Source organism: Bufo bufo, chromosome 5, assembly GCF_905171765.1.
Source record: "Bufo bufo chromosome 5, aBufBuf1.1, whole genome shotgun sequence".
NCBI classification, from domain to species: Eukaryota; Metazoa; Chordata; class Amphibia; order Anura; family Bufonidae; genus Bufo; species Bufo bufo.
In genome coordinates, this window is record NC_053393.1 from 472,751,009 (window position 1) to 472,759,111 (window position 8,103).

Here is an 8,103-nt window from a genome sequence, read left to right on the forward strand (position 1 = left end):
AAGTTGGCATTTGACCAAGATATTTATCTCACCCAGCATGGGTATATGTAAAAAGACACCCCAAAACACATTCCTCAACTTCTCCTGAATACAGAGATACCAGATGTGTGACACTTTTTTGCAGCCTAGGTGGGCAAAGGGGCCCATATTCCAAAGAGCACCTTTCGGATTTCACAGGTCATTTTTTTTACAGAATTTGATTTCAAACTCCTTACCACACATTTGGGCCCCTAGAATGCCAGGGCAGTATAACTACCCCACAAGTGACCCCATTTTGGAAAGAAGACACCCCAAGGTATTCCGTGAGGGGCATGGCGAGTTCCTAGAATTTTTTATTTTTTGTCACAAGTTAGTGGAAAATGCTGATTTTTTTTTTTCTTCATACAAAGTCTCATATTCCACTAACTTGTGACAAAAAATAAAAACTTCCATGAACTCACTATGCCCATCAGCGAATACCTTGGGGTCTCTTCTTTCCAAAATGGGGTCACTTGTGGGGTAGTTATACTGCCCTGGCATTCTAGGGGCCCAAATGTGTGGTAAGGAGTTTGAAATCAAATTCTGTAAAAAATATGACGAGTGAAATCCGAAAGGTGCTCTTTGGAATATGGGCCCCTTTGCCCACCTAGGCAGCAAAAAAGTGTCACACATCTGGTATCTCCGTATTCAGTAGAAGTTGGGGAATGTGTTTTGAGGTGTCATTTTACATATACCCATGCTGGGTGAGATAAATATCTTGGTCAAATGCCAACTTTGTATAAAAAAATGGGAAAAGTTGTCTTTTGCCAAGATATTTCTCTCACCCAGCATGGGTATATGTAAAATGACACCCCAAAACACATTCTCCACCTTCTCCTGAGTACGGAGATACCAGATGTGTGACACTTTTTTGCAGCCTAGGTGGGCAAAGGGGCCCATATTCCAAAGAGCACCTTTCGGATTTCACTCGTCATATTTTTTACAGAATTTGATTTCAAACTCCTTACCACACATTTGGGCCCCTAGAATGCCAGGGCAGTATAACTACCCCACAAGTGACCCCATTTTAAAAAGAAGAGACCCCAAGGTATTCGCTGATGGGCATAGTGAGTTCATGGAAGTTTTTATTTTTTGTCACAAGTTAGTGGAATATGAGACTTTGTATGAAAAAAAAAAAAAAAAAAAACAGCATTTTCCACTAACTTGTGACAAAAAATAAAAATTCTAGGAACTCGCCATGCCCCTCACGGAATACCTTGGGGTGTCTTCTTTCCAAAATGGGGTCACTTGTGGGGTAGTTATACTGCCCTGGCATTTTCCAGGGGCCCTAATGTGTGGTAAGTAGGTAAATGACCAGTGAAATCCGAAAGGTGCTCTTTGGAATGTGGGCCCCTTTGCCCACCTAGGCTGCAAAAAAGTGTCACACATGTGGTATCGCCGTATTCAGGAGACGTTGGGGAATGTGTTTTGGGGTGTCTTTTAACATATACCCTTGCTGGGTGAGAGAAATATCTTGGCAAAAGACAACTTTTCCCATTTTTTTTATACAAAGTTGGCATTTGACCAAGATATTTCTCTCACCCAGCATGGGTATATGTAAAATGACACCCCAAAACACATTCCCCAACTTTTCCTGAGTACGGCGAAACCAGATGTGTGACACTTTTTTGCAGCCTAAATGCGCAAAAGGGGCCCAAATTCCTTTTAGGAGGGCATTTTTAGACATTTGGATACCAGACTTCTTCTCACGCTTTGGGGCCCCTAGAATGCCAGGGCAGTATAAATACCCCACATGTGACCCCATTTTGGAAAGAAGACACCCCAAGGTATTCAATGAGGGGCATGGCGAGTTCATAGAATTTTTTTTTTTTTGGCACAAGTTAGCGGAAATTGATATTTTTTATTTTTTTCTCACAAAGTCTCCCGTTCCGCTAACTTGGGACAAAAATTTCAATCTTTCATGGACTCAATATGCCCCTCACGGAATACCTGGGGGTGTCTTCTTTCCGAAATGGGGTCACATGTGGGGTATTTACACTGCCCTGGCATTCTAGGGGCCCTAAAGCGTGAGAAGAAGTCTGGAATATAAATGTCTAAAAAATTTTACGCATTTGGATTCCGTGAGGGGTATGGTGAGTTCATGTGAGATTTTATTTTTTGACACAAGTTAGTGGAATATGAGACTTTGTAAGAAAAAAAAATAATAATTCCGCTAACTTGGGCCAAAAAAATGTCTGAATGGAGCCTTACAGAGGGTGATCAATGACAGGGGGGGGTGATCAATGACAGGGGGGGGGGGGGGGGGATCAATGACAGGGGGGGGGGGGGGGTGATCAATGACAGGGGGGGGGGGGGGGGGGGGGTGATCAATGACAGGGGGGGGGGGGGGTGATCAATGACAGGGGGTGATCAGGGAGTCTATATGGGGTGATCACCACAGTCATTGATCATGCCCCTGTAAGGCTTCATTCAGACGTCCGGATGCGTTTTGCGGATCCGATCCATCTATCAGTGCATCCGTAAAAATCATGCGGACATCTGAATGGAGCTTTACAGGGGGTTGATCAATGACAGGGGTGTAATCAATGACAGGGGGGTGATCAGGGAGTCTATATGGGGTGATCAGGGGCTAATAAGGGGTTAATAAGTGACGGGGGGGGGGGGTGTAGTGGTGCTTGGTGGGACTTTACTGAGCTACCTGTGTCCTCTGGTGGTCGATCCAAACAAAGGGGACCACCAGAGGACCAGGTAGCAGGTATATTAGACGCTGTTATCAAAGCAGCGTCTAATATACCTGTTAGGGGTTAAAAAAAACACATCTCCAGCCTGCCAGCGAACGATCGCCGCTGGCAGGCTGGAGATCAACTCTCTTACCTTCCGTTCCTGTGTGCGCGCGTTCACAGGAAATCCCGGCTCACGCGAGATGACGCGTATATGCGTCGCTGAGCGCAGGGCTGCCACCTCCGGAACGCGAATCTGCGTACAGCGGTCCGGAGGTGGTTAAATATGATTTTTATATATATATATATAAAATGCTTGAGGAAAATGTACAGTCCTGATCAAAAGTTTAAGACCACTTGAAAAATGGCAAAAAATCATATTTTACATTGTTGGCTCTTAACAAGGTTCCAAGTAGAGCTTCAACATGCAACAAGAAGAAATGAGAGTGAGACAAAACATTTTTGGAGCATTCAATTTAATGAAAACAACGAATAAAATGAAACAGGCTGTTTTTCAGCTGATCAAAAGTTTAGGACCAGGCATTTTTTGCAAATCTGACCAGAGTCCCTTTAAGTGCTGATAACTTTAAAACGCTTTGACCTATCCAGGCCGTTCTGAGATTGTTTTTTCGTCACATATTGTACTTCATGACACTGGTAAAATGAAGCAAAAAAATATATTTTTTTTTTTGCACCAAAAAATACCTAATTTAACAAAAATTTGGAAAAATTTGCAAATTTCAAAGTTTCAGTTTCTCTACTTCTGTAATACATAGTAATACCCCCAAAAATTGTGATGACTTTACATTCCCCATATGTCTAGTTCATGTTTGAATTGTTTTGGGAATGATATTTTATTTTTTGGGGATGTTATAAGGCTTAGAAGCAAATCTTGAAATTTTTCCGAAAAATACAAAAACTCAATTTTTAGGGACCGGTTCAGGTCTGAAGTCACTTTGCGAGGCTTACATAATAGAAACCACCCAAAAATGACCCCATCTAAGAAACTACACCCCTCAAGGTATTCAAAACTGATTTTACAAACTTCGTTAACCCTTTAGGTGTTGCACAAGAGTTATTGGCAAATGGGGATGAAATTTGAGAATTTCATTTTTTTGCCTAATTTTCCATTTTAACCCATTTTTCCACTAACAAAGCAAGGGTTAACAGCCAAACAAGACTATCTTTATTGCCCCGACTCTGCCGTTTACATAAACACCCAATATGTGGCTGTAAACTACTGTACGGCCACACAGCGGGGCGTAGATTGAAAGGTGCGCCGTATGGTTTTTGGAAGACAGATTTTGCTGGACTGGTTTATTTACACCATGTCCCATTTGAAGCCCCCCTGATGCACCCCTAGAGTAGAAACTCCATAAAAGTGACCCCATCTAAGAAACTACACCCCTCAAGGTATTCAAAACTGATTTACAAATGTTGTTAACCCTTTAGGTGTTGCACAAGATTTAATGGAAAATAGAGATAAAATTTCACTTTTTTGGCAGATTTTCCATTTTAATATTTTTTTCCAGTTACAAAGCAAGGGTTAACAGCCAAACAAAACTCATTATTTATGGCCCTGATTCTGTAGTTTACAGAAACACCCCATATGTGGTCGTAAACTGCTGTACGGGCACACGGCAGGGCGCAGAAGGAAAGGAATGCCATACGGTTTTTGGAAGGCAGATTTTGCTGGACTGTTTTTTTTTGACACCATGTCCCATTTGAAGCCCCCCTGATGCACCCCTAGAGTAGAAACTCCAAAAAAGTGACCCCATTGTAGAAACTACAGGATAGGGTGGCAGTATTGTTGGTACTAGTTTAGGGTACATATGATATTTGGTTGCTCTATATTACACTTTTTGTGAGGCAAGGTAACAAAAAATAGCTTTTTTGGCACTGTTTTGTTTTTTTGTTATTTACAACATTCATCTGACAGGTTAGATCATGTGGTAATTTTATAGAGCAGGTTGTCACGGACGCAGCGATACCTAATATGTATGCTTTTTTATGTAAGTTTTACACAATGATTTCATTTTGAAAACAAAGAAAATGTTTTAGTGTCTCCATAGTCTAAGAGCCATAGTTTTTTCAGTTTTTGGGCGATTATCTTAAGTAGGGTCTCATATTTTTTGCGGGATGAGATGACGGTTTGATTGGCACTCTTTTGGGGTGCATATGACTTTTTGATCACTTGCTATTACACTTTTTGTTACGTAAGATGACCAAAAAAAATTGCTTTTTTACACCGTTTTTATTTTTAATTTTTTACGGTGGTCATCTGAGGGGTTAGATCATGTGATATTTTTATAGAGCCGGTCGATACGGACGCGGCGATACCTAATAAGTATAATTTTTTTTAATTTATGTAAGTTTTACACAAGGATTTCATTTTTGAAACAAAAAAAACATGTTTTAGTGTTTCCATAGTCTAAGAGCCATAGTTTTTTCAGTTTTGGGGCAATTATCTTGGGTAGGGTATGATTTTTGTGGTATGAGATGACGGCTTGATTGTTACAATTTTGGCGTACATGCGACTTTTGATCACTTTTATTACCTTTTTTTGGGAAGTAAGGTGGGCAAAATTTCAATTTCATCATAGTTTTTTATTTTTATGGCGTTCACCGTTCGGGTAAAGTAACATGACCGTTTTATAGATCAGGTCGTTACGGACGCGGCGATACCAAACATGTGTAGGGAATTTTATTTTTTTCATTTTTAATCAGTGATAAATGTGTTTTTGGATTTTTACTTTTTTTTTACCCAGACCCACTTGGTTCTTGAAGATCCAGTGGGTCTGATGTCTGTATAATACAGTACAGTACAATATATATTGTTCTGTATTACTTACACTGAACAGATCTATGCTTTTAGCACAGATCTGTTCAGCACCATGGACAGCAGGACACCTGAGCAGGCGTCCTGTTGCCATGGGAACCTTCCCCATCTGCTCAGAACTTCGCAGACGGGGAAGGGTAAGGAGGGGATCTGTCGGGGGGCTCTCTGCCTCTCCATCGGGGGGCTGCAAAGGCACTGCAGCCCCCCGATGGGAGAGGGAGGGAGCTCCCTCTTACTGTTAACTTTTTCCATACAGCGGTCCGTACGGACCGCTGTATGGAAAGGGTTAAACGGCTGACAACGCATCGCAGATGTCAGCCGTTTATACCAGGGTGCCAGCAATGTGCTGGCACCCTGGTATACCCACTAGAAGCCAACGATTATACAAAGGGAGGCGGGCGGGGGATCGTGATCCCGCACCGCGCCCACCCCTCCCCCTGCACCTCCCACGGGGCCAAAATCACTCAGGGGTGCGGGGGGGGGGGGGGATACAGATATAATTTGGACATTATAAATTTCTGATCCTCGCGGTCAGGGACCGCGGGGATCAGAAACTGCAAAAAGCGCATCAAACCGCAGGTCTGAATTGAACTGCGGTTTGTTGCGATCGCCGACATGGGGGGGGTCACGGGACCCCCCCGCGCATTTAGCCTAGGTGCCTGCTCAATGATTTGAGCAGGCACCTTGTTCCGATCACTGCCGGCCGGGCGGCAGTGATCGGAACACCACATGACGTACCGGTACGTCATGTGTCCTTAAGTACCAGGACATCATGACGTACCGGTACGTCATGTGTCCTTAAGAGGTTAAAAGGCCAAATCTGTGCAAAAATGTGGATTCATTGTCATTTTCTGTCAGGTAGTCACACGTTGTGATGGCAAAGGCAAAAAAAACTCTTTTTGAACGTGGTTGGGTTGGGTCTCACAGCGCGCCATCGCTGCTGAGGTGGGACGCAGTAATACAGTCACTTAGCACTTCTTAAATGATCCTGAGGGTTATGGAACAAAAAAGTCAAGTGGAAGGCCCAAAAATGTCATCAGCACTGAGCCGGAGGATCCAATTGGCTGTCCGTCAAGACACTGGACGATCCTCAACCCAAATTAAGGCCCTTACTGGTGCTAACTGCAGCCCCATAACCAGACAGCATCTGAGTCTGAAGGGCTTAACAAAAAACGTCTTCAAAGACCTAGTCTCCTTGAACGCCACAGAACTGCTCGTTTGGACTTTGAATGTCCCATGTTTGGTGCTCTTGCAAAGGTGGAAGAAAGTTATATTCACTGATGAGATTTTTTTTAACCTTGATGGTCCTGATGGTTTCCAACATTACTGGCATGACAAGCAGATCCCACCTGAGACGTTTTCTACACCCCACAGTGGAGGGGGCGCCGTAATGGTCTGGGGTGCTTTTTCCTTCAGTGGAACAATGGTGCTTCAGGAAGTGCAGGGGCGTCAAACGGCCGCTGGCTATGTCCAGTTGTTGCAGAGAGCATTCCTCATGACTGAGGGCCCTCGTCTGTGTGGTAACGACTGGGTTTTTCAACAGGACAACGCTACAGTACACAATGCCCGCAGGACAAGGGACTTCTTCCAGGAGAACAACATCACTCCTTTGGCCCATCCTGCGTGTTCCCCTGATCTAAATCCAATTGAGAACCTTTGGGGATGGATGGCAAGGGAAGTTTACAAAAATGGACAACAGTTCCAGACAGTAGATGGCCTTCGTGCGGCCGTCTTCACCACTTGGAGAAATTTTCCCACTCACCTCATGGAAACGCTTGCATCAAGCATGCCGAAACGAATTTTGGAAGTGATAAACAATAACGGCGGAGCTACTCATTACTGAGTTCATGTTTGGAAGTTGGATTTCTGTTTTGGGGGGTTTATTTTTTTTTTTTTTTTTTTTTTTTTTGAGGTGTGGTCCTAAACTTTTGATCAGCTGAAAAACAGCCTGTTTCAGTTTATCAGTTGTTTTCATTAAATTGAATGCTCAAAAAAATGTTTCTTCTTGTTTCATGTTGAAGCGCTACTTGGAACCTTGTTAAGATCCAGCCATGCTAAATATGATTTTTTGCCATTTTTCAAGTGGTCTTAAACTTTTGATCAGGACTGTATTACCATCCAAAAGGTTATTACCTCATGAAATAAAGATTCGTTTTTTAATTATGTAGAATAAGGCTGTATAGGTTTAATTTTTTTTGGTAAATAAATTCCATTAATCCATTTCACAATGTCATGCTCTTCCTGAGGTTTTTGTAAGATTGGGTAGTTTCTCTGCCTACAAGATATCACAGATGCTTGGTTTACTTTTGCAGTTCTCAAAACTGAATTTGACTCAGCAGAGATCACATGCCTCTTCTTCAAAAATACGTTAATGCTAACTTCTACAAACCTATGAATGCAGAATCAACCTAATCAAACTAATATGAAAAGTTGTTATAATATGCAAGTAGATAAAGATTTTTAGAAGTTATACCAGCAAGAATTAGTCTATGTAGAAAACTGATTTAAAGCAAGCCTTACTGACTAGTGATTTAAATCAGATCCACCCTGCTGGTTACCAATCTTC